The sequence below is a fragment of the Alexandromys fortis genome, unplaced genomic scaffold, assembly GCF_014885135.2.
Source record: "Alexandromys fortis isolate MF-2015 unplaced genomic scaffold, M_Fortis_MF-2015_v1.1 scaffold_162, whole genome shotgun sequence".
Taxonomy (NCBI): Eukaryota; Metazoa; Chordata; class Mammalia; order Rodentia; family Cricetidae; genus Alexandromys; species Alexandromys fortis.
Window position 1 is genome coordinate 3,797,054 of NW_026068033.1, and position 27,913 is coordinate 3,824,966.

A 27,913-nucleotide genomic window follows, 5' to 3' on the forward strand; every position below is an offset into this window, starting at 1 on the left:
GTGTGTGTGTTTGTGAGTTTGCGTGATTGCAAGTGTATTTGTGAGCTTGTGTGTGTGTGTGTGTGTTTGTGAATGTTTGACATAGTGTTTTCTGTATCACAGGCTAGCATCGAGCTCACTATACAACTGAGTTTGATCTGAACTCCTAATTTTCCTGCCTCCGTCTCCCAAGTGCTAGGATTACGGGTGTGTGCCACCATACCTGGCTCTGAGCTTAGACTTACGCCTCCAGCCACAAGAGAGAAAAATTCTGATGCTCAAGCTACTCCGTTAATGACAATGTCTTAGAGCATTTGCGGCACAGTGAGACAGCTGGTCACCAAGTATCTTTCTGTGTGGCGCCCCTGCCCTTCCTGCCCTCGTCCATTCCTGGAGGACGATAATCACGGTGTCTACCATACAAGGCTGCGAAGATTCACTAAAAGAATCCCCCTGTGGACTTGGTTCATGTGTCTCAGTCGGTAATGTACTTGTCCTGCAGGCATGAGGACCCACGACAAAAATCTGGGTGTGGTGGCACGTGTGTATACCCCAGGACAGAGGAGGCAGAGCCAGAGGTTTGCTGCTACCTTAGCTTAGTGAGCTCCAGGCCAACGGTAGACCCCGCCTTTACCAAACAAGGTACGGGGCTCTTGAGAAACACCTGAGATTGACCACTGGTGCACACACATGTGCGCACACCTATGAATGATGATGATGAAGATCCCATATGAGCAACTATTGCAAGTGGAAGTTAACGCAAAGAAAGAGGTACATAAATATTTGTTAAATGAAACCTTTAAAGGCAGCATCCACATGAGTCAGTCTATGAATTATTAGTGACTTTGACTCTCCAGCCGCGTGGCAGGAGAGGAAAAAAAAAAACAATCCTTTAAAAAGCCAAAGTGTCATTACTATCCCAAGCCCTGCCTGAACTTCTAATTGTATCTAAATTGTTTCCTTTGTTCCTCTCTCAATAGCATGATGGGGCAGTAGCCAGGGCCTTTGGCTTTCTAATCAATTATTAATCTGGGAGTTAATAATTCATGTTAATTGGTGCTATAAGCACTTTCTCTGGCAAATGTGAGCAAAGGTCACAACTTTTAACAGCAAAGGCGAAACGTTCTCCACGGTTCTTTTTCCACGGCCCATCATGGAAACACTAAGCTACAGAACACAAAATTTAACCAGAGCTGAGAAAGCAAGACAACTCCATAGCTGAAAGCAAGACAACTCACTCGGGACCAACCCAGTTCCACAGCCTGCTGGACCAGGAGAGGTCGCCAGGGGATCCGAACTTCAGCCCCGAGGAAGCTGTCCCTGCACAGACGCGCTCACTCGTCCAGGTTTGTGGACCTCTGACGAGAGGACAAATAATATATTTTCTCAGGAAATAAAAGGAGGTACCTGAGAGGCTGGCATTCTCATGGGGTTTTCGTACAGGACGCCTTTTCTAAATTGTAGGAGTAGACGAGACGACATGTTCCGTACCGGGACAGCCATGGAAGGCAGTCTAAGCTAAACCTCCCCACCGTGGAGTGCTTTGGATCTCATGAATGCTCGTACACTCTCTGTTTTATTTCTAGGAAGAATGTGAGGTGATTCCTCATTGCCGCAGAAGGCAGACAATAAATATCTTCTTATTTCAACCACCCTGGACTCCCTTCCCAGCCCACTCCTTCGCCCTGGGCCTGCGAGGCAGCCACACAGGCCCAGGCACTGTGGGTGCTTGATCCCTTCTGAGCATTGATAATTGTTTGAAAGGTTCGTGTCAAATCCCAGACTGGTGATGAAACAGCTCAGTCCCATTTGGAGAATGAAGCTATTCCTGGTAGCTTTTTACAGCCTTGGTTAAAAGATAGACGTGAGCTATGCGGAGAGTGGGTGCTGGAGGCTCGGATTGAGGCTGAGTGGAAACCACAGCTGCAGCAGCACCAGGGCCGGGAGGCCAAGCCTCCGACTCCTGTTTTTCTAAGTGAAATGTGAGCAACATATGCTTTTCATTGCACCCCTTTTGTCCATTTACATATTGGGGGGCTGCGTGTTTGGCAATAGGTGCTATTTTTAGGAGTCCTTGAAAACCAGCCCTTTGAAACTGTTTTCCTTCTGGCCCATATGTATGTTTTAAGCGGTATGAAAACACAAAGCTAAGAAAGGAAAAGAGAAACATGTGTACAGAAATGGATGGTTTTTGTAGCCCGACGTCGCACAATAAGAAAGCAATCATTCAGCTGCAACTTTAAAAATGGATCCTTGCCCGAATTTTCCAACTATTTCCTCCTAAAAGACTGTTTCCTTACAGAACTAAGCTAATATAAAAAGACAGGCTGTCCCTGTGCCAGCACTGAACAAGCAAAGTAGACAGACGCTGTATTTAGGAAAGGAATGTAGCAAGATAATGCCTGTTCTGTCTCCTGCAGCTTCTCAGGCAGAGGTCGAAGAAGATAACACGTGCCCACTGCATGCCCACTGAATGCCCCTGCACGCCCACCACATGTCCACTGCATGTCTACCACATGCCTACTACATGTCAATCACATACTCACAGCATGTCTACCACATGCCCACCACATGCCCACCACATGCCCACCACATGCCCACCACATGCTCACTACATGCCCACCACATGCTCACTACATGCCCACCGCATGCCCACCACATTTTCACTGCATGTCTATCACACGCCCACCGCATACCAACCGCATGCACACTGCCTGGTCACAGGCACATCCTCCCCACCTGGCTCTACATAAGCATCGCAATTCTACTATCTGCAGTCAGTAACAAAGATTCATCCTGTGTCAATCATACACCACGGAGAGTCTGTCACTCAGTGTAATTAATAGCCTTTGCCTCCCATGAGGAGATGGAGAAGGACGCTCTTTCAACATGACTTGGGTGTCATCAGAGGAGGCTTCATGGACCCTTCTGTCCCCTGACACAATAAGACGCCAGAACTCCAGCTGCAATGGGAGAACAGTGAGCAGTGTGTGATTGACAGGGCTGGGTTCATGGCTCAGTCAGGTAGTGCTTGCCAGGCAAGTCAGAGGACACGAGTTCTGTCCCTGGAACCCACATACAAAGGTGATGTGGGAGGTGATGTATGCTGAGAATATGTTTTATTGTCATTGGTTAATAAAGACACTGCATCTAGCCAATGGCTTAACAGAGGAAAGCCAGGCTGAAAGAGATAGAGAGAGAGAGTAGGCAGAATCAAAGAGAAGCCATGTAGCCACCTGCAGGAGATAAACACCCACACCACACACCTATACACACCTGTATGCCTGTACACATACTGACATCCACATATGAACACACAAGCACTGAGAGATTGCAAGCTCTACAGGACCTACTTCAGACTGTGCAATACATTCACTCAGGAGCCTATCAGAGAAAGCCAATAGACTCAGACTTCACAAAACAGGCTTGAAGGTCCAGGGAGTGGGGCCACTTATGGTGGGTTAGACCCTCTTATACCAATTAACAATTAAGGCAACCCCACAGACATGCTATTTGAGATTTCCTTCTCTGGCAACTATAGCCTGCATTAACTTTACAGTTAAAGCCAAGCTGGGCTCTGGGCTTTGGGATAAATATGAAATTTTATTAAACAGAATCCATTGAACACTTAAAAATAAAAACTTTGCAAACACAACCTTTAATTCCTACACCTGACACCCCACTTTCAGTTGACATATTCTTACGTGTTTGAGTGAATGTCTGCATGACCCCACCCCAAGTTTTCTCACATTGTACTGACTAGTCTCTGTGAGTGCAGGTCTGTGTGTCTGTTTGTGTGTGCATATCTGTGTGCAGGTGTCTATGCACACTTGAGCATGTGTGAAGTCCAGACATTGATGTGGGGAGTCTTTCCTGTCTCTCTACACCTTATTCTTTGAGGTGGAATCTCTTCACTAGAACAAGAGCTAATCAGTATGGTTGGTCTAGCTAACCAGGTCTGATGGTTCCTGTCTCTCTGTCTAGGTACTAGAATCACAGGCAGGCTACCACACCTACCCACCTGACATTTCACAAGTTCTGGGGACCTGAACTGAAGTCCTCATGCCTGCGTGGCCTACATTTTTCCCACTTAGCCATCTATCTCTCCAGACCACACCACTGATTAATCTTGAGGGGGAAAAGTTAGTGCAGATTCCTGTCATCTTGAGTGGAATACACACACACAACTACCTGAGGTCAAATTCTTTGCCTCTTCTCTGCAAGAGAATCAAGCAAGCCTGAGAACCATCTTAGGTCCCTCAGGTCATTTGAGAGGTAGCAGATCCTGCCCGAGGGGTTGCATAAGATCACCTAGGCTGTCTCACTGTCCCTGTCACTTCCTCTCCAACATCACACTTGAACGGCGTCTTATGACATTTTCTTCCCTTTAATCCGTGGTGAAGAATGCCTTCTACTGGTGCTCCATAGTTGTTTAAAAACCTTCATTATGTCTCTACTACCTACACTATGAACCTGCGGGGAGGGCTGGGCTGGACAGATGGATTTGGAACAAACCAGAATCTCTGTTCCTGGTGACCCAGTTTTTTCTGCTCTCTTTCTGAATACAAACACTGCAGGCTGGTGCTGTTTTCTGGTAGATTCCATAAGTAGAGTTGTTTGGATAACAGCGGGAGCTAACTTATGTTCCTAAGGAGCACACAGTGTTGGTGAAGGTCTGGCTTTGGCTGTATTGTCAGTCAACACTGGTGGTGCCCCGGTGGGAAACCTTCACTGTCACCTAGACTGGATTTAGACTTACCATGAAACATATCTCTGGGTGTGTCTATGATGTGTTTTCTTAAAGGTTTAAGTGAGCAGGGAAGATCCACTCTGAATGTGGGCTGGGGTCCCAGTCCACATAGAAAGGAGAAGGTGAGCTGAGCACAGGGCTTCATCTGCTTCCTGACTGCAGGAGTACTCTGGGGAGCCACCCTGTGTTTCTGCTGCCATGATGTTCTCGTTGTGACAGACTGTAGCTCAGCCACCGTACAACCTTCCTGCCTGCAGTATCTTCAGCCAGGTGTTTAGTCATGGCAACCAGAAAGGAACTGACACATGACACAACCAGACTGCTTACGGACTACCAAACACCCCAACCTACGCTCTGTGCTCCAACGGGAAGCTCATACCAGCATCTCAGCCTGCTCAGATGTTACAGCAGCCGTGATGTCTTCCTGTCACCACGTCTTGCTCAGTTTGAGCTGTCTAACCAAATATTATGGACTTGAACCACAGTCATTTCTTGTAGCTCTGTGGGTTGGGATCCAAGGAGACATTCCAGCAGGGTTTGATTCTTGGTGAGGGATCTTTTCCTGAGGTATGAAGTTTCAATCTCTTGCTGTGCATTTGTGTGTTCTTTCTTCAGGATACACCCATAAAGGGACTCTCCTTTCCTCTTCCTCCTCATAAAGACACCAACCATCACCTCAGGATCCCGTCCTTACCGCTTCACTAAGCTCAATAGCCTCCTGACAGTCCGCAGACAGTCACGCTGGTACTTGTGTATATTCATTGAATAATTTCAGGAGAAATTCAACATAGTCTATAGCAAGCTATATTCCAAATTCCCCCAAAGCATAAAACACACATTATATACACAATAGGAAAAGAACTACATTGGCTTGACTGCTCTACAAATAAGCTTGCCAGGCATTCTAGTGTAGACTTTATTACTTGTGACATAGTTAATAGAATGGTACAATGATACATTATTGATGTTTGATAATGAAAAATGCAATCATGTTGTAGGTATTTTAAGCTATAAAACATGAAATTAGTCATCCATAACCAATTTTTACCTAAAATGTCAATCTTATAATAATACATACACATATCATTAACATTGTGGATCAACATGTGAATAATTTGTAATTTAATTTGCATTTACTGATAAGTGTAGAGTTTGTTGGTCAAAGCTGTCGTGATTACCTAAACACAAGATGTCACTTCATGAGACTAAGGTGGTTTCATTACTACCACCTGTCTGAGTCACCGCAGGAAAGCAAACTGATGGGCTGATAAAGGCCCACCGCACCTGCCATTGAAGGAACCACACCTGTTCCTCTTTGGTGAATTGTCCAGGTTGAAAACAGGGAGTTGCTGCTCTGGAAATGAACGGAGGCATCGTGTTTCCTGATTTATGTTGCTGTTGTTAGCTCAGGGCTCTGCCTGGCATATATACAGAAAGCCTGCGAGGTTTTAGAGATGGTTAAACATTAGATGGTGGCTAGTCTCCAGTGGCTTGTAGGACCACGTAAAGGCTCATCTCTAACACCTCTAACCTCATTTATATTGTGCATTAAGGAAAATATGGACCTGCATTCCAGGTACCAATTTCATGTCACGTTGGTTATAAAATAATCTGAGAAAATTGCATAAGTCACAAAGGACAGTTTGTGAAGTGGGATTTCCCCTCTATATGCTGTGATTACCTTTGATAAATAAAGGAACTGCTTTGGGCCTATAGCAGAGCTATAGGGGAACAGAGCTAGGCAGGGAAAACTAAGCTGAATGCTGGGAGAAAGGAGGTGGAGTCAGAGGGAAGCCGTGTAGCTCCACTGGAGACAGACACCGAAACTTTAGCCAGTAAGTCACAGCCACGTGGTGGTACACAGATTAATAGAAATGGATTAAATTAATATGTAAGAGTTAGCCAATAAGAAACTAGAACTAATGGGTCAAACAGTTATTTAATTAATACAGTTTCTGTGTGATTATTTCAAGGTTAAGTGGCTGAGAACTAACTAGCGGCCCCCTGCAACACGTTTGGTGGCTATGGTTAGCTGAGTCTATATCAGGTCTGACTTGCACAAGACATTGGAGCTGCTGAGAACTGATAGGCAAGGAAGTGACAAAGGAGATGTCTCCTCAGCTGATGATGCTTTGAACTCCAGAGTGGAGCCACCTTAGGAAACAGCCACATTGGAGTGCAGGCAAATATCCAACGTCTGCCAGTCTTGAGAGCTGAATACACCTATAAATAGCAACAGGGATTCCAGGACATGCTGTTCCTTTCTGATTGCATGAGTAAATGAGCTGTAAGACAAGCTCCCAGCCACACTAGGCACACCAGGGTTAAACTCTATGGTGAAGGAACTTAGATTCTCTGCACTTTAGGGAGGCAGAGCATGTTCTACCCTAGCTCCCTGTCCCAGCATGACCTCTCCACCCATATCCATCAGCAAATGTCAAAGACACCCTTTTCAAAAAGACCCAGATTCTATCCTGTCTCCATAGGATATGTAATTCTAGAATTCTCTTATGTTTTCAGGGTATTCACCATGCTCAAGGTTCAAACACCAGTGTGAGTATCATTACTCCATAATCTTGGTGTCCAAATTGGCCTCTTAAGGAGTCAGGTGTTCAATTCCTAGGAATTGGAACCCTATCTCAAGTAAAACAAAGCACGAGATGGGTTGAATGCATAGGGCCAGAAGGACAAAGAGGAAGTCTGAGGCCGTATGTGGCTAATAATTGCAGTGAATGCATGGGGCCATGACCTGCTGCGGCAATGGAATACCCAGATTAACATTCCTGCAGTCCCAGAAACTCATATTTCTTGGAAGGATATTATAAACCATTTAGGCTGTACAAAAACACAAAACAATAGCAAACTTCCAGAGGTACCAATGCTGCTACCTTTTAAATGGTTAACTCAAATAAAACTATAAGGGTTAAACAATGGCCATTAACTAAAGAGAAACTGCAGGCTTTAGAACATCTGGTACAGGAGCAACTAGAGGCTCACCATACTGAAGAATCAACCAGCCCTTGGAATTCTCCTGTATTTGTTGTTTTAAAAAAAGTCTGGAAAATAGAGAGTAGTGACAGATCTAAGAGTTGTTAATAAGGTAATTCATCCAATGGGCACTCTACAATCTGGAGTTCCTTTGCCTTCCATATTACCTAAAGGATGGCCTCTTACAGTTATTGATATAAAAGATTGTTTCTTCATTATACCTATACAAGAAAAAGACAGAAAAATTTGCCTTCACAGTACCTTCTTATAATAATTCTCAGCCTAATAAAAAATAGCAATGGAGGATCCTCCCACAGGGAATGTTAAATAGCCTGACCCTGTGCCAATTATTTGTAATTCAGCCTTTGGAAATGATAAGTAAGCAATTTCTTGAATCTATAATCTAGCATTACATGCTTGACATTTTGCCATCTGATTCAAATGTGGATACTTTAGAAAGAATATTTGAAGAAATAATAGAAGTTTTGCTTAAATGTGGATTACAAATTGCTGCTGCAAACAGACAAAGAGGAGATTCTATCAATTATCTAGGTCATAAAATAGGTTTAGAGAAAATTGCAAAACAAAAAGTGCAAATTAGGAAAGATTGATTGCAAACTCTTAATGACTTACGAAGATTGTTAGGAGACATTTCCAATCTACAGGCCACTTCTGGGACAATACCTGATCAAATAATTCATTTAAACAAAACCTTAGATGGTGACAAAGACTTAAACAGTCCCAGGGAATTAACAGCTGAAGCTGAGAAAGAATTGATTTTGATTGAAGAGAAGTTACAGGAGGCATATGTGAATCATGTGGATCCAAATCTTAACTACATTTAAATATATTGCCTTCTAGAAGTTCTCATACGGGAATTTTAATGCAGAAGAAGATATTTTCATAGTATGGATCTTTTTACCACATAAACCAAGTAAAAAATTAAAATCTTATGTGGAGAATGTCTCTGAATTAATTATAAAAGAACAATTGAGACTTCATCAATTAGCAGGAATAGACCTAGCAGAAGTTATAGTACATTTTACTAATGGTGAAAATAAAATATTATGGGAAGACAATGAACTGTGGCAAAGAGCTTGTACTAATATTTGTGGAGAGATTAATAGCAACTACCCCAAAGCGATAGAATTAACCTTAAAAGAGAGCTATTTGGATCCTTCCTCACATTATACATGACACACCAAGAACTGGAGGACCTACGTTCTATAATTCTAGTCTATAATCAGGAAAGCCAGGCTACAAATCAGAAGATTTAAGTAAAGTGGAAGAAAGCCCTCATAATTCTGTACAAAAGACAGAATTATATGCTATTCTCATGGTTCTAAGAGATTTTAAAGAACCTCTCGATTTAGTTACTGATTCACAAAATGCAAAAAGAGTTGTTTTGCACATTGAAACCTGTGGATTTAAACCAGATGATACAGAATTGACTTCATAATTTATTCAGGTTCAAGATATAATTAGGAATAAGCTTTGTCCCATACACATAACACACATCTAACTCCATACGGGTCTGCCAGGTTCTCTAGCACAAGGTAATGCAGAAAATGATCAATTATTGATTGAAAATATATGGAAGGCTTCCGAAATTCATAAAAACATCATCATGTTAATAGCAAAAGTTAAAAAATGACTTTACTATGTCCTGGCAACAAGCTAAGGGGATTATAAGATGTCCTACTTCTTTTTTAAGTTTTTAATTGATTTTATTGAGTTATACATTTTTCTCTGTTCCCCTCTTTTCCTCTCCCCTCCCCTTCTACCTTTTCACATGATTCTTATGCTCCCAATTTACTCAAGAGATCTTGTCTTTTTCTACTTTCCATGTAGATTAGATCCATGTAGGTCTCTCTTAGGGTCCTCATTGTTGTCTAGGTTCATGGGATTGTGAATTGTAGGCTGGTTTTCTTTGCTTTATGTCTAAAAGATACTGATGAGTGAGTACATATGATATTTGTCTTTCTGGGCCTGAGTTACCTCACTCAATATGATGTTTTCTAGATCCATCCATTTGCCTGCAAATCTCAAGATGTCATTATTTTTTGTGTTGTGTAGTACTCCATTCTATAAATGTACAATATTTTCCTTATCCATTCTTCCGCCAGCATAAGTTGTCATCCGTGCTTTTGATCTTGGCCATTCTTACACGTGTAAGATGAAATCTCAGAGTTGTTTTGATTTGCATTTCTCTGATGACTAAGGATGTTGAACATTTCCTTAAGTGTCTTTCAGCCATTTTAGATTCCTCTGTTGAGAGCTAACTGTTTAGGTCTGTACTTTATTGTTTTTAAACTGGATTGTTTGTTCTTTTGATGATGACCAATTTCTTAAGTTCTTTGTATATTTTGGAAATCAGCCCTCTGTCTGCTGTGGGGTTGGTGAAGATCTTTTGCCATTCTGTAGGCTGTCATTTTGTTTTTTTGACTGTCCTTTGCCTTATAGAAGATTTTTAGTTATAGGCGGTCCCATTTACTAATTGCTTCTCTCAGTGTCTGTGCTCCTGGGGTTATATTTTAGGAAGTGGTCTCCCATGTCTCTCCAAGACATTTATCATAAAGGGATGTTGTATATTGTTGAAGGCTTTTTTTAGCATCTAATGAGATTAATATGTGGTTTTTAATTTTCAGTTTCTTTATATGGTGGATTACATTGACCAATTTTATATGCTGAACAATCCCTGCATCTCTGGGATGAAGTATACTTGATCATGGTGGATGATGTTTCTGATGTGTCCTTGGATTCAATTTGCCAGTATTTTATTAAGTATTTTTGCATTCATGTTTATGACTGAGATTTGTCTGTAATTCTCTTTCTTAGTAATGACTATGTGGTTTGGGTATTAGGGTACCTGAAGCCTCATAAAAAGAGTTTGGCAATGTTCCTTCTGTTTCTATTGTGTGGAACAATTTGAGGAATATTGTATTAATTCTTCTTTGAAAATATTGTAGAATTCTGAGATGAAACCATCTGATCTTAGGCTTTTTTTCAGTTGGAAAACTTTTGATGACTGTTTCTATTTCTTTAGCAGTTATAGGTCTATTTAGTTTGCTTATCTGGTCTTGATTTAACTTTGGTAAGTGATATTTATCCAAAAAACTGTCTATTTCCTTTAAGTTTTCCAATTTTGTGCAGTACAGGTTTTTGAAATATGATCTAATGATTCTTTGGATTTCTTCCATGTCTGTTGTTATGTCCCCCTTTTCATTTTTAATTTTGTTAACTTGGATATTCTCTCTCTGGCTTTTGACTAGTTTGGATAAAGGTTTGTCTGTTTTGTTGATTTTCTTGAAGAACCAACTCTTTGTCTCATTAATTCTTTGCATTGTTTTTCTTTGCTTCTATTTTGTTGATTTCAGCTCTCAGTTTGATTATTTCCTGCCATCTAGTTCCCCTGGGTGTGATTGCTTCTTTTTGTTCTAGAGTTTTCAAATGTCCTGTTAACTCACTGGTGTGGGATTTTTTTTTAGCTTCTTTATGTAGGCATTTAGTGTTATGAACTTTCCCCTCAACACTGATTTCATTGTGTCCCATAAATTTGGCTATGTTGTGTGGTCATTTTCATTAAATTTTAGAAAGTCTTTAAATTCTTCCTTTATTTCTTCCTTGACCCATTGATGATTCAGGTGGGCATTATTTAATTTCCATGTGTTTTGGAGCTTTCTGGAATTAGTGTTGCTATTGAATTCTAATTTTAAGCCATGGTGATCCGATAAGATACATGGTGTTATTCCAATTTTTTTTTTTTTTTTGTATCTGTTGAGGTTTGCTTTGCTACCTAGTATGTGCTCAATTTTTGAGAAGGTTCCAGGGGTGCTGAGAAGAAGGTATATTCTTTTGTGTTTAGATGGCATGTTCTATAGATGTCTGTTAAGTCTATTTGACTCATAATATGTTAGTTTCCTCATTTCTCTGTTAATCTTCTGTCTGACTAATCTGTCCAGTGCTAAGAGTGGGGTGTTGAAGTCTTCCACTATTATTTATGGGATTTAATGTGTGGCTTAAGCTTTAAAGTTGTTTCTTTTACATATGAGGGCATAGATTTTTTTACATTTGGGGGCATAGATTTCAATATTGAGATTTCCTCTTGATGGGTTTTTCCTGTGATTAATATGAAATGTCCTTCTTTATCCCTTTTGATTTATTTTAGTTTGAAGCCTATTTTGTTAGATATTAGGATAGCTACATCAGCTTGTTTCTTTTTTATTTTTATTTATTTATTTTTTTATTTTTAAATTTATTTATTAAAGATTTCTGCCTCCTCCCGGCCACCGCCTCCCATTTCCCTCTCCCTCCCCTGCCCAAGTCCCCCTCCCTCATCAGCCCAAAGAGCAATCAGGTTTCCCTGCCCTGTGGGAAGTCCAAGGACCACCCACATCCATCCAGGTCTAGTAAGGTGAGCATCCAAACTGCCTAGTACGTGCAGTAGGATCAAAACCCAGTGTACATGCAGTAGGATCAAAACCCAGTGTCATTGTTCTTGAGTTCTCAGTAGTCCTCATTGTCCACTATGTTCAACGAGTCCGGTTTTATCCCATGCTTTTTCAGACCCAGGCCAGCTGGCCTTGGTGAGTTCCTGATAGAACATCCCCATTGTCTCAGTGTGTGGGTGCACCCCTTGCGGTCCTGAGTTTCTTGCTCGTGCTCTCTCTCCATTTGCTCCTGATTTGGACCTTGAGATTTCAGTCCGGTGCTCCAATGTGGGTCTCTGTCTCTGTCTCCTTTCATCGCCTGATGAAGGTTAATATTCAGGAGGATGCCTATATGTTTTTCTTTATCAGCTTGTTTCTAAGGTCCATTTGACTGGAAAAAAATTTCCCAACCCTTTACTCTGAGGTGATACTTGTCTTTGAGTTTGAGATGTATTTCTTGTATGCAGCAGAAGGATGGAGTCTGTTTTTGTATCCAATCTGTTAGCCTGTGTCTTCTTTTTTTAATATTTATTTATTATGTATACAATATTCTGTCTGTGTGTATGTCTGCAGGCCAGAAGAGGGCACTAGACCTCGTTGTGAGCCACCATATGGGTTGCTGGGCATTGAACTCAGGACCTTTGGAAGAGCAGGCAGTGCTCTTAACCACTGAGCCATCTCTCCAGCCCCTAGCCTGTGTCTTTATAGGTAGGTTGAGTCCATTTATATTAAGGGATATTAATGACCAGTGATTGCCATTTCCTGTTAATTTATTTTTCATTTTTGGTGATACTAATTTTTGTGTTTTCCCCTTCTTTGGGATTTGCTGTAATGAGATCATCAATTGTCTGTGTTTTTGTTGGTGTAGCCAACTTCCTTGGGTTGGAGTTTTCCTTCTAGCACCTTGTGTAGGGCTGGATTTGTGGCTAGGTATTGGTTGAATTTGGTTCTGTCATGGAATATCTTGTTTTGTCCATCTATGGTTATTGAAAGTTTTGCTGGGTATGATACTCTGGGCTGGTATTCATGGTCTCATAATGTCTGCATTTTGCTTGTCCAGGACTCTCTGGCTTTCACTCTTTCCATTGAGAAGTCAGGTATAATTCTAATAGGTCTGCTTTTATATGTTACTTGGCCTTTCTCTTTTGAAGCTCTTAATATGTTTTCTTTATTCTGTATGTTTAGTGTTTTGATTATAATGTGGCAAGGTGGCTTTTTTCTTGATCCAGTCTATTTGGTGTTCTGTAAGCTTCTTGTATCTTTATAGGCATATCTTTTTCTAGGTGGGAAAGTTTTCTTCTATGATTTTGTTAGATTTAATATTTTCTTTATTGATGAGTCTATTTCCTCTATGTATCTTCAGCACTTGAGATTCTCTCTTCCATCTATGGTATTCTTCTGTTTATGTTTGCATTTGTGCTTCTTGATTGTTTTCTCATAATTTCTGTTTCTATAATTCCCTTGGCTTGGGTTTTATTATCTCTATTTCAGCTTTCAAGTCTTGAATAGTTTCTTTTATATGTTTTATTGTTTTTTCTTGGTTTATTTTTAGGGATTTGTTGATTTCCTTTATTTCTTTGAGGGAATTTTTCATTTCCTCTTTAAGGGCCTCATACATTCTTCTAAAGATATTTTAAGTCATTTTCTTCTGCTTCATCTATATTTGGTTGTTCAAGTCTTGTTGTTGTGGGGCCGCTAGTTTTTATTGGTGTTGTGTTGCTCTTTGTGGTGTTGCATGCATTCTTACCATGTCCACCCATTTTTTTCCTCTGATTGGTGGAGTTGGGACTGTCTGTTTCTCTGGTGATCAATCTTCCAGGTGCTAGTGAACCCAAGGCTCAGATGGTTGCTTCTCATGGTACAGTCAGGTCCACAGTTCCAGTCACCCTGTTGGTCACTCAATTTTCCTAGAGGTTGCTCAGCATTCCCAGGGGTTGCTCTGCAATATTGATGGTCTTTCAGGCCTGCTCCCATGGCGGTCACTTGTTTGAGGCTGTTTCTGCTGTGGTTGCTGCCTTGGGCCTGCTCTGGCAGAGGTCGCTGGCTCAGGCCTGTTCCAGTGGAGGTTGCTGGTTCAGACCTGCTACCTCAGAGGTCACTAATTTACACCTGGTCCTGCAGAGGCCTCTGGTTCAGGCTTGTTCCCTCAGCGGTCACTCCCTTGTACTTGCTCCTGTAAAGTTCACTGCCTCTTTCTGTAGGTGTTCCTAGCTTGGGCCCTGACATGCAGAGGCCTCTGGTTCAGGTCTACTCCCTTGGAGATCCCTGACTCACACTTGGACCCGTAAAGGTCTCAGGCTCTGGCCTACTCCCTCAGCAGTTGCTCCCTTGTCTGTTCTGTATATAACTAAATACCACTACCTGCAGGAAGTAATCCAAGGGGTACACAAATGAATGAAATCTGGCAGATGGATAGGTTCCACTTTGCAGAATTTGAAAAATTAAAATATGTACACCACACCACTGACACCTATTCAGGTTTTTAATAAGCAAATGCTTTGAGCTCAGAAAAGGCTGATTCAGTAATCAGACTTTTACTAGAAGTTATGGCCATCATAGGTATACCTGCACAAATAAAGACAGATATAGCTCTAAGAAAATCAACAGTTTTTTGTTTGTTATAATATAAAGCATATTCCAGGTATCCCACACAATCCTATAAGTAAGGCAGTTATAGAAAGATCAGATTGAACTATAAAGGATATGTTAAACAAACAGAAAGGGATGAAAAATACCCCCAGGATTAGATTGCATAATGCTTTATTAACTACTAATGAGAAAGGAACAACAGCTGCAGAGAGACATTGGATAATAGAAAAAAATGTCTGAATTAAAACAGCTGGTGTATTTCAAGGATATATTGACCTCACAATGGAAACCAGGAGAAGTGCTATATTGGAGAAGGGGTTTTGTTCTTGTTTCCACAGGAGAAGAAAAGCTATAGATACCATCAAAATTAATTAAGATATGGTTTGAAACAGAGAAACCTCCTGATAAAGAGAAATGACAGCTCATCCACAAAAATGACAATCCTACAGGTTGTAAGGAAACCTTATAAGGGCTGGGGCAGGGTTCTGCTCTTGTCTTTGCAGGAAAACACCCATCTTCAAAAAGCCAAGAGACATTGGACATCTAGATGCCTAAAGTAGAAAAGATAGCTATCCATAAAGAATTATCAAGCAAAGAGAAGTCTGACTTATGATACCAATTTCACTACCTAAACATACATATCCCGTGCTTCTCAGTATGTAGTCATGACTCACTTAAAAATCAAAGCTGGCTTTGAAATTGGACAGTGGCTATCCTTCTCTAAGTCCAAACATGTTGTTAAAAAAAATTCAGGGCTTCTGTCTCATGTCAAGAGCAACCTATTATGGGACAGAAGGAAGATAAAATTTAGTGACTACTATTACCAAAACTCTGCTTTCAAAATATTTTACTTCTCCCCATACCTATTTTTTGTCTCTATTGTACTTTTCATTGAATATGCCTATATGAATAATGTTTAAGTTTTCCACAATGAACAATAAATTTTCCTGCAGTAATCTTTGAAGTTTCCAAGAAGATGGGGCCCCACAATAGCGACTCCACCTGGTTGTTATGATGTCATTATGATGATATCACCACTTTAAAATCAGTGTTAGGTTACAAACGGCTCAAGATGATTCTGACTTAGCTAGTTGAGATGGTGCAACTTCTTACAAGATGTTCTGGCCAGAACTTCAAATAAGAACCTCAGGAAAATCCCTACCAACTGCTCAGAGACTATTTGCAATTATACCAGACAGTAATCTTGAAACATAACCATTATTTTAGTTTTTACAGAATCCCATAGAAATAACATTGCCCCCATGACAGCTAAAAGTAATTCTAGAAAACCATGCTCCCTCTCCCAACAAAGCTTGTCTTCTGGGCTAGGAACATTATTAGGGGTTGGCTATAATTGGTATAAGGTTGGGGGTGGAATGAAATAGACTTAGAGATCTCTATTGGAAAAAAAGGAATGGATGGGATGGGATAATAATGATAGTGAGTAATAGTGAGAATACTTGAGATCTATTATTTATAGACAATTTACATTGGTATAGATTCTTGTATATTGATATAAACTCAAGTTATACTTGTCATATTGAATATGTTCCTATTTCTGTTTACAATATTTGTGCACCTACGCAAAGTTATTTTATCATGTACATGCATGCATGTTTCTCCCTCTGCTTAAGATATTTTGTATACTGATGAAATTTTAGGATATATTTATCTTATTGCACTATACATTTCTACCTCTGATCAAGATGTTTATATATTGTTTACATTTGTGGTCATTGTCCTCACTTGCTGCAGATTTGTGTAAAGACTGCTTAATTTTTTAATATGAAGTCTTAGGCTTTAAGCTATATAGGCATTAAGAACTACAGGTCAATAGTCATCCATGTTTGTCATACTTAAAGTTAGACTAATCAGGTTCTTTAAATGCATAGAGATTGTATTCTTCATACATAGATAATCTTCAACCACTTCAAAGAACTGTAGAATATGGCATTTAAATAACTTAGAATTCTATTGATGTGAGACACGATTGCTCCTGGCAGCACCAATTTATTCCTGAGAGAATGTTAAGCACTGAAGACACTCCACTTGGAGCTTGTTTTCTTCTTGGCAAAACTGGCCTTTGAGTAAAGAACTACCCTTGCCTCAACTACTGACAAAATGCACAGTGTCCAGACTAGACAAGCAGGATACAAGAAAATAGACTGCTAAACTTTACCAGGACAGGATAAGATGGTTTTTCAAATCTTCCTTCCTCTGAAGAATACTATGTCAGATACTCTAAGCCTTAGCCAAAGTTGGTGGTTTCAACATTGCAAATGAGACTTTGGGTGATTGCCCAGGCAGCCAGTTGTCTCTGTCATTTCTTGTACTTTTTGGAAATTGCTTGAACTTCCTTTTAACTCAAGTAATATTATCTCCTTTTTCAGGTCTTTGATGGGGTTGAAGACTAGATAGTCAAAGTTACTTTCTTCTCATGGCTTAACCAAGCCATTTTTAATACAAGACTTAGACTCCTTAGGATAGGATAACTATTGAAACTTTTAATGTTGTTTATGCTGGCTATAATTCTAAATTTTGTGTATGTATTTTCCTCTTCTTCTTCCTGGACAATACTTGACATGTGTTCTTATTGTATGAAGTTTTCTATGAGGCTTAGAACTCTCTTATTTAGACAAAAGGGGAGGTCCTGTGGGAACCCCTTCAGCCAATAGCCTTTAAGACACCAGACCACTTTGGGTGCCGTCTAATGTGCTATACACGCAGAGAAAAACCTGCTCAGGCCTTCTGGCTGCTGGATTCAGTTCCAATTCCCAGTTCATGCAGAGGACTGCAGATCACTACTCTTTCTGTGAGCTCATCTCCTAAAAAACAAACCTCTGTTAAACTCCATCCCGGCTTATCGTGGAACCTTTTGTATGCCAACACACCAGCTCATTTTCCTGCTGTTTTTCTTTGTCCCGGTTCTCAGATGTGTATTCCCTAAAAGCATGTTTGACCATGGGCTCCACTCATTCAGAAGAGGGGAACAAAGTGCTGGCTCCCCACAGGGGACGTGTGTGCGAGTGTACGTGTTTTTTTTTTTTTATCATACTTCCACTCATTATAAATTAACTGAGAATGGAGTCAAGAAATCCTGAAAGGTCATGGAGGGACTACCCACCACACACACACACACACACACACACACACACACACACACACACACAGAGAGAGAGAGAGAGAGAGAGAGAGAGAGAGAGAGATGCACACACACAGACACACATAGACAAACATACATATACAGAGAGAGAGAAACAAACACACAGAGACACACACAGAGACACAGGAAGGGAGAGCTGCACAAACACAGAGACACAGACACACATAGACAAACATACATACAGAGAAAGACTTGCACAAACACATACACAGTCACACACACACACATAGACACACAGGCACAGGCACACACACCCCGATGACCTTCCATCTCTCCTTTCACTCTATTTTTCAGATACCCCTGACTTCAGCTCGTCTCATCTCCAGCATGGATTTGATGAAGTCATAGTAAACTTGAAAGACCGTGTCTTCCTTCTTGTGCCCCCCTCACACCCACACAACACACTTTCCTGTTACAGAATAACTAAACACATTCAGGGTCTGGTGACTCGTACACACATCAGCTGCTGGTGGTCTGAATCCAGAGCCTGTAACCCCTAGTAACACACGCTGCTTCCCATCAGCACCCTTCTAGGACCTGGACACCTATCATAAAATGTCTGCTAAGATGGTTCTAATATACCCAGTTCCTTAGCACGGATGTCACGGCCACTGCAACAGAGATTTTCTTCAGACTCTCAGACCTCAGTTTGGTAAGGTAAACCCCCACAACAATGTCAGAGCTACCCGGAGCCACGGCTCAACTTTGATGGCCGTGCCCTCCCATCCTTTGTTCTTGTCCTTTGTCAACACTCCTCCCAAATGAGATGGAAAGATTAGAGTTTCAAAAATTTCTTCACAACCTGAGACGATCTCTCTCCTCTAAATCCACTGTGAATAATGGCATCCGGCTCCCAGAACAATAGGAAATGTCCTGCTTCCTTGCACACAATTGCTGCCGTGGCAGGGTCACAGACTGGTTCTGTGGGTTTAGCTGGGACTTCCCCTGAGTGCTCATCAAGAAGCTTTCTGGGTGATACACACCTGTGGTCCCAGCTACTCTGAAGGCCACGTAAAGGGGAATCCAGATTTTTAGGCCAGCGTGGACAGCAGAGCAAGACCCTATCTCAAACGGAAAAAAAATAGAATTCCATTTCCCTCCTTATGAATCAGGAAATCAATGTGCTCTTTCTTAGACTGAGTAGTCATTTCCCTTATGGGCTGCTTCCTTCTCAAAGGAATCCCTAGAGCAGAAACAGGGGTGGTCTCTGGTAGGAACAGACGATAGTTATCAAACAGCCCTGAGCAACACAGCTGTATCAGTCCCTGTAAGGCTTGAGAACACTGCAGAAAGGGCAGAAGGAACGTAAGAGCCAGTAGGAGTTAGGAAGCAGGCCTGTGAGATGAGATGGGGGGAGATGGGGAGAGAGAGAGGGAGAGGAGGACAGAGAGGAAGGAAGGGGAGGAGGGGGCGTTGCAGCTTCAGATGCCTGAACTCGGTCTTCACCAGAACAGACTTATAAGCAGCAAGCTTGAGAAGAAAGGACTCAGGGACCTAGCCTTGACTGAAGACTGCTGGTCATTCACAGATCCAGGAGTCATTGCCTTGCTTATGGACAGCACTGTTGGCCCCGCCAGGCCCTAGTGGTCAGTTTCCACCCAGTCCACAACAGACGGACCTGATCAAACTAAAGGGGTCACTAAAGGGAAACCAATAGTCATGGTTCTGGGAAGGGTGGGGTAGGGAGGGGGAAGAGACATTGCCATGGACTGTGAGGAGATGAGAGAGAAGGAGGGGAGAGTGACCAGAATGCATTCTATCCATGTATGAAATTGACGAAGAGTAAAATCAACCGATAAAAACGTCCTGACTGCTGTTGCGGTACCAGCATTGCTGCGTATGCTAGAAATGTTAGCAAGAATCAAGATTTCACCGAGACCCAGGCATGATGCTAAAGGCTTCACCTGCTATATCCCCCATGGCCTACGTACCTGCAATATCATACGATATCTGAGGAGGCTAAGGCAGAGCAATCACAGCAATAAGGCTACATGGGCGCTGGGAAGTCAAAGTCTTTGTTTTGATCAATGTCACTGCTGCCTCAAACAGACCTAAATCCCATAGTCTACCCTGCAGATGGCCTAGGCCCCGCTTGTGCCTGATCAAATGCTCATCAGAAAGGAACACTCCACACAGTGGTTCTAAGAACATGTCTAGCCCCATCCTGGTTGCTCCACCATCATCTGGTCCCTTGCAGCTCTCTTTGGAGCATACCCTGCTGATGGAGGATGAGATACAGGGAGATACAATGTCTCCTGTGACTGACAGAAAATGGGTTTGATGAATACATGCTCAGAAGCCTAGATCACGGTGGGAGGAAAGGAAACCAGAGGATGGTGGTCCATGCCCACCTGTGCAGGGTAGCTGCTCACTCCCCCATCCTGCCCTATGCCAACCGAGATCAGCACAAATCAGACTAGGATGCCCCGTGTCCCCAGGAAGTTAGTCACCTGGCTCCTCTAAGCCAGTCCCCCACTTCTACAACGAAATCAGGAAAGTCAGTCAGGAGAGGGCCACAAGGTAAGTGAGCTTTCCCTGAGTCACGCACACTTTGGCCTGAAACAAACCAAGCACTGACACACCGCTAGGCCCTGAACTGGGCCGGGCATCCTGTAAGCTGAGCCGGCTTCTGAGTGCTAAGGTGGGCCTCACCCCTTCAGAGTCTAGTTCTGGTTCCCACCACACCTTGTTTATTCATCAGGTCACGGAACCTTCCTGAAGTTCAGCCAGGCATAACAGGACTTATCTGACCATGGCTAGAGGCACTCAAGAAGAGAGTGGGCAGAGAGGCAGGGATTGTGCAGTGCTGACTCCGCCCTCCTGGACAGCCAATCACATCCTGTTTATTGCAGATTTTATTTGGGTCATCAGTCAGTTAGTCTCTAAGGAAATCACTTCCGGCCTCTGTTTGGTATTTTCACTATTTGAAGACACCACCATTCGAAGCTGTTGCTAATGCTCAGCCTTATCTTTAGAGACTCACAGGTTGGTGCAGCTTATCCCAGACCTGCTTGGTTCCCGGCATCTTCCTACTCAGAGCACACCAGCAGCAGAAGCAAGTCAACAGGAGTCTCGTTTTCCTTTCTTTGGATACACTCTCTCTTCAAACACTGATTCCTTCTTTTTCAAGTTAAAAAATATGACTCATTTGCCCAGAAAAAAAAAAGGCATTCGCTGCAAATAAATAGCACAAAATCTTAAAGAATATAGCCAAATATTACTCCCTTGCTCTCTTCCCCATAATTCCTTCTCTCTCTTTTTTATGCCCACCTCCTCTCTGTCCTTCCTCCTCTAAAGGGATTTCACGTAAGAATAAGAAGGCGGCAACTTCCTAAACTGGACTGCCCTAGCAATCTGTGCGGCACCGTGTCTGCGAAGCTCTGCCCGAGAATCTTCAGGCCCGCGGCCTGACAGACAGACAGAAAGTCATCAGAAAGGGCCACCCTGAGTCCCGTGGCCCCACGCACGCTGAAGAAGCTGGGTTTCTGGTGTCTAAAGTTAAATAAGGCCATCAGAACTAATGAGGGCATGATCATAGTAGGGATTCCGCTATGATTAGAATAAACACACTCGGCAGCTCAGGGAACTAGAAACTAAACCGGGCAGGTTTCAGTTCCATCCTTGTTAGCACAGTAGCCAATGGGAAGGGATCTGTGCCCTGGGGAGACAGAAAAGATAAAAGACGAAAGTTCCCTTGTAGGTGTAAATGTGGTGGCGAAGGATGTACAGAATGAGCAGAGGGTGGGCCCCCATTGGTGTGTTGGGGACAAAGGCAGAATCTAGGAGATGTGAAGTCAGTGGCCGCAAGAGGCAAACAGCAGCTAGGGCTGGGAGTTGGTGGTGAACAGGAAAATATCACTGAGTAGAAGGGAGGTTCACTTGGGGTAACAGAAGTTTGTGGGTAGACTACTGGAGAAGTGTAGAAGGGCCCCTTCCCGCCCGTGTCCGTGCCACACAGTAGGCAGGGAAAGGGCCTGCTCTTCTACACACAGTCACAGAGAGGACCGCGTGAGGCGCGTCCACTCACCTCTGTGGTGGGTCCCTCTCTATGAACATGGATGTCAAGGGAAACGCCACCCAGAACCATGTTCTGATGAAGCAGGGCACCCTGGGAGAAACAGAACGCAGACGCTTCCACAGAAAGACCCTTGAAGATTTGCAACTGAGCAGAAAGCCCATTTTAAGAAAGGTCACTAAACTAATTACACAGAATTCAAGGAGTACAGATGTGCTGAGATCGTTCATCAGGATCACCAACGTGGCAACATCTGGAGTCGACCCCATGGCCTTACAGCCTCCAGGCACAGCTGTAAGGGCATTTCTTGGTCAGTTTCGCTGACACTGGAAGACTTTCGGCAACTGTGAGCAGGCCTTTCAACCGTGGGACCCATGAAGGCGCCCTGCCCACGCGTGTCTCCCTCACAAGGTCACCTCTGGCTTGTGCTCCTCTACCCCACTGTGGCTGTTGGCCATCTTTCACTGGTGTCACAACCCAGCTTTTTCAAGTTTCCTGTAAAAGCTCTTCTAGAGGCACCAAACTTATAGACTGGGAAGCTTGTGGGATTTCCACTCCCCATTGTGAAGACAGCCTTCCTGGGCAGCACAGACCACCTCTCCAAAACCTGCCCAGTGACCCGTTCTTACCACATATTCATTCTGTCACCTCTGTCCCTTAGAACACTGACAAATACAGACACGACAGAAATAATTGCAGAAACCCAATACCTAAAAACATAAGACTTCTTTTGTCACTTACCAGAGATGCTTAAATCACTACGCTGCATAAAGAACATCTTAGGTATTATAAAACATTATCAAAGTAGAATTAGCTCCACTCTATTCCACTAATCAGATATACACCTTTGTGTATTTGTCTGTAAGAAACAGGTAAATTAGAAAAAAATTACTACACTCAATAATTTTCAATTAATATAGCATAATAGTGTGAAATATTTGTACACTGTGTGAAAATATATTGCTGTGATTGGCATAATAAAAAGTTGAATGGCTGATAGCTAGGAAGAGGTTAAGTGGGACTTCCAAGGACAGAGAGGACTCTGGGAAGAAGGGCAGAGTCACCCCCTAGATGGAGAGGAAATACGGACAAGGTGGGAGAAAGTAACGCTCCATGATAGGACATAGGTTAATATAAATGGGTCAATTTAAGATACAAGAGCTAGCGGGACAAGCCTAAACTAAGGCTGAACTTTCATAATTAATAACAAGTCTCTCTGTCGTTATGTGGGAGCTACCTGGAATTGTTGAAATAATAGGAGCGGCAGGGCTGCGTCCCCGGCACCCAGCCGCCCGCATGGCTAGTTTATACCCAGAAATAATTACACGGAAACTGTATTCTATTAAACACTGCCTGGCCCGGCTAGTTTTAGTTTCTTATTGGCTAGCACTTACATATTGTTCTAACCCATTTCTAATATTCTGTGTAGCCCATGAGCTGGCTTACCAGAGAGGATCTTAACCTGCGTCTGTCTGGAGTGGGAGCATCATGGCGACTTTTCCACCAAGCCTCCTTCTCCCAGAATTCTCCTCTTTTCTCCACCCACCTAAGGGTGGGCCTTATCAAGGGGCCTAGGCAGTTTCTTTATTAATAAGAAATCACTCCCACATCATGGAATAACCGAGAAAGACTCGTTACGTAAGACTATTCCCTTTGTTTGTTTGTTTGTTTATTTTTAGAAACCATGAGTTCGCACACCTCTGAGAACGTCATGTGATGTGAGTGGCACTAATGTTGAACACCCCCATATTGCTGGCAAAATGTCCCTCACAACATGTTGCTATGGTAACTAGCAGTATGATGGTCATCCTGTCCTTGTCTGTTGGTCTTTACTGACTCTCACTACACAGGTCTCTCCTTGGGTACTGCATTCCTGCAGACTGCTGAGTTTCTTACTTGGCAGTTGAGGTAACAGCCCTTGGCTGGCCCAGACGCTTGTCTAAGGAGAATCTTACAGCGTTTGCCTTCAGTTATCCTCAGTGATGAAGGGAAAATGAGTTGAAAACAGCTTCTATTTCGTGTACTTCTTGCTTGGCCCGAAAACATGGGAATGCGTCCAATGAATTCCTAGACACGGTGGGTGGCTTGAAGAGGCTATTTTTATGATAACTAAATTTGTTCACTTTTTTTTTTTTGTGCCAACCAGCAGTTTGGCTAACAAACCCTTTTACCTCCTCTCTATTTATTTGAGAGATTAGACAATGTTCTATTCTCTATAATGAGAGGATTTTTTTTATTTCAAGTCACAAATATGGGTGGGGGAAATAGACAGGAGATAAAAATGCAGTTCTTTTTGCCCAGACCCTGCCAGTGACTCCTAAAATGGCCAAGCCAAGAGGAAAACCAGAAACAAGGCTGGATAAAAGGGAGTGATTGAGAGCCAGGACTCAGGGGTGCGTTTAGACAGAGGTGTTCCCTGGGGAGCACAGAGAGCAAAAATTCTAGCCGGTGAGTCAAGGACTCACAGTAGGCTAAGGAAGCGAAGCGCTCGCACACAAACACAAGACCTGTGTTCCAGTCCCCAACACCCATGTGAAAGCTGGCTGTGGCAATGCCTGCCTGCAGTCCTGGCACCAGAGAGGTAGACACAGGCGTCCTGGGGCTCACTGGACAGCCAGTCTAGAGAAAGTTGGGGGCTCCTGGTTCCATGAGGAACTCTGTCTCAAAAACAGTAGGTGGGAGCTGAGAGGGCGGTATCCATCTCACCTCTGGCTTCCATGTGTACACGTGTGAACGCACACACACACAGAGCACAGAGGAGGAGGGGCCAGCGGTCAACATGCCCATTCTGGTGATCTTGCTGGTTGGAAACAGCTCATCTGAAGTAAATTACACACAGCTTGAGCCATGCATGAGAACTGCAAGCTAATTCCCAAGAGTTATTATGTATAATGGCCTAACGAGATCCTCTGTGGGTTACTGAACGTCACGACAGGCTGGCATTCTGAGCTGGCTGGCCAGGGTAAAGCCAGTGGACTTCCTGAATATGGGTCCTGTCTAGCCCACAAATCTCAAAATTGTTCAGGTTCCTTGGAGCCTTATTACCCTCCCTGCAGCCTTGGGAAGACTTGCTCAGCAATGAGGCACATGGGCTTCTGAGCAAGCCCAGACACAGTTTCCCGAAGACCCACCCACAGGCTCTGCACTTCCCTGAGAGTTGCGTGTGTTTTCCCAGATAAAATGTGTCTTCCCCTAGAAGGAAGCACTAGGAAGCTCCAGAAGAATGGCGGGCGGCTTAAAGACGCCCAGTCATGGAATGAGTCAACGGCTGCTTCCCTTGTCTCTTTCTTTCCCAGGGTCAGAGAGGGTCAAGGCAGATAGCAGCAGAGCCACTGGGGCCACGGCAGAGCCTCTCTGGGGGAGCGTGGAGGCTCCTATGCGAGAGCAGGAAGGAGAAGCCAAGTAGCAGCCAGCGCTTGGCAGGGGCTCTCTTCATTTTCCTTGGCTCGCTCTCACTACCTGTCTGAGGGCTGCAATGCAGGAAGGAAATTTTTCAAGAGATTAAACTATTATTGTTTCCTGTGCGGCTGTCTTCGCTGGAGTATGAAAAAAAGCTTTAAGGGTACTTGAAAAGAGATTTGTCTGAATGGCAAGGCTGTTGGGATTCATCCCCCTCCCTCCAGGTGGGATTTGGCCAATTTCCTCAGGAAAGTGGTTGATTGGGGCCCGTGGATTTATCCGTGTCCTAAATGTAAGATGCCATAGAGGTGATTAATGCTGAGCTCACCACCACACGGAGTTAAGAGTTTATAGAGCTATTTTTAACCGTTCGGAAGGAAGGAAAACTCATTTTTCAGGTTGCCAACGAGTTTCAATAGTTAAAACCTTCTTTGTAACCCCAATAGTTCATGCTACCCACTGTTAAAGGTCGGCTGTGTTTTCGGGTTTGGTAAGTTTGTTTGAAAAATGGATTCAGTGTGTTTTGTTGTTTACATAAAAGGCACGCCGGAAAGGAAAAGTTGTAAAATGTGTTTTCATCATGGGACACCCTCACACAAGAATCTCGTTTCTTTTTCCACCAGGCCCAGCAGAGTGAGTGGCTTTCCCAGCTTATATCTATCACACAAACAGCAGTTGATGGAGAATGTCTCGGAAGGTCTGCAGAGCCCAGCAGCCAAACAGAGGGAAAGCCGAACAATTCGGAACGTGCCTGGTGGATCCAGGGCTCTCCGCGGTGTCTAGTGTAGCTCGGACAAACTGTGCTACCAGAAATGCTCCAAAATGCTCCTCTCATAACGATTCCACACACGAGGCCGCCATCATAAATATTACATTTTCTCCCCAGTCACAACCCAGCTGACTTTGTTTAAAGGAATATGTACAGGTAGCCTCTATTCCAAGGCTACGTTCGTGAAAAGATGGCCACGGTATTCGAAAGTGTTGCCATGTCCCTTTTAATGTAAACACCACCAGTAACTGTGTAGTGGACCAACACAGGACGTGCCGTTTGGAGTTAGACAGCTGGTCTGTGTGTGTGTGGAGGATCATGAAAACGTGGTTATTCTCAAGTGCTATCAACAATGTTGACACTTCCTGTGATCTTTGCAACTTCTTAGAGGAGACTACTCAACATGGCCAGTGTGATATTGTCTCTAAGGTGCTTCTAATTCCTCCATCTCTTCTGTAAACATTTATAATACCCCGTGATCTGCCAGGAATTCTGACTGCTCCTCCAGGCTGGGGAGGTAAATGTGACTCAGATTTTTCAGGGAGCTCCCTGCGGAGCCTGGCAGATGTGAAGAATCTCCCAGCACCAGGAGGGAAGTGTCAAGATCCCATGTATGCACGTGTTCACTCACTCCCCAGGGTCAGGGAAAGGTCAAAGTTTTCTCCTGCAATATCAAAAGCAGAAATAACAAAAAACAACGACAATCAACTAAAAACTGTTTAAGTACACGCAGGAACCGGGCACCTCTAACTCCCATATCCCATTACCCTGGATGTTCTCTGAGCCATAGCTGCAAGGGAACCTGAGAAATCCGGTGTCCAGCTAAGCAGGCATAGTTCCTCTGAAATGGTAGAGCTCCTATTCCTGAACAGAATAAATGGAGAATGGCCACAGTGGAATGGTCACTGTGGTTTCTCCATGTGTTATTTTCAACCATTGCCAAATAAGGATCCAGAAGGACCTTCCACATCAGAAAGTGTGGCTAGGGACTCAAAGTCCCTGGGGGAGACCCTATTACTATTTCTTTGTACATAGACAGAGTATCAAACTGCTTCCTAAATTCTTATCTTTATACTTGGGGTGAGAGCAGGCCTCTTTCCACAGTGGATAGCAGTTAATACAGAGATAGACAACTGGCCGAAATGAAGAGAGTATGTGTCTGTGGAACGCCAGCCTGTAAATGGGGTTTCTATACCACACCCTTTGCTCCCAAGTCTCAAGAACATGGCGGGAAAGGGAATGGAAAGATTACAACAGCCAGAGCCTGGGGAGCTATTGACAGACAGTTGATAGCTACTAGAAGGTGGGAAATCCATTTTCTGCAGGGCTGTGCCCTCTGGTAGGTCAACCACGCGCTAGAAGATACATCTATACACATCTGAGAAGCACTAATTCGTGACTGAGTGAATCGTGAGAAAGGAAGACGTGAAGTTAGAAACGGGTCTTGGGGTGGAATCTGGGAGCAGTTGGAGGGGGATGAGGGTGGTGGATATGATCAAAGTACTTTGTATGCATTCACGTAATTCTCAAAGAATTAAAAGTGAAGCATTGGTGAGCATATTGGTTACTCTGTGCGGTGTCTGTACACCACAATGGACAAGACGTGTGATCATTATCTTCCATTGAAATCTTATAATCACACATAATTATCTACTGTGTATTTATTAGAATATCTGGCTTGTTTTCCCATTGAATTTCTTAAATCTCTCACCATTTAAGTTGATATTGAAATAAATAGTAGCATAAGGTACATGGCATTCGTTCAAAAGATTGTAGAGAATTTGAGTACAGGATGAACAGAAGGAGCGGGAAGAAGCTTAGCGTCTGTGTC

At 43.1% G+C, this 27,913-nt stretch overlaps 1 long non-coding RNA gene across 1 annotated transcript; it reads left to right on the plus strand.

The window, feature by feature from the left end:
- The first annotated feature begins 1,068 nt into the window (after nucleotides 1-1,068).
- Nucleotides 1,069-27,832, plus strand: LOC126515280 (uncharacterized). The gene is made up of 2 exons (XR_007595811.1): nucleotides 1,069-1,325; nucleotides 25,937-27,832. It is a non-coding gene; the product is annotated as an uncharacterized lncRNA (long non-coding RNA).
- The last annotated feature ends 81 nt before the right edge of the window (nucleotides 27,833-27,913 follow it).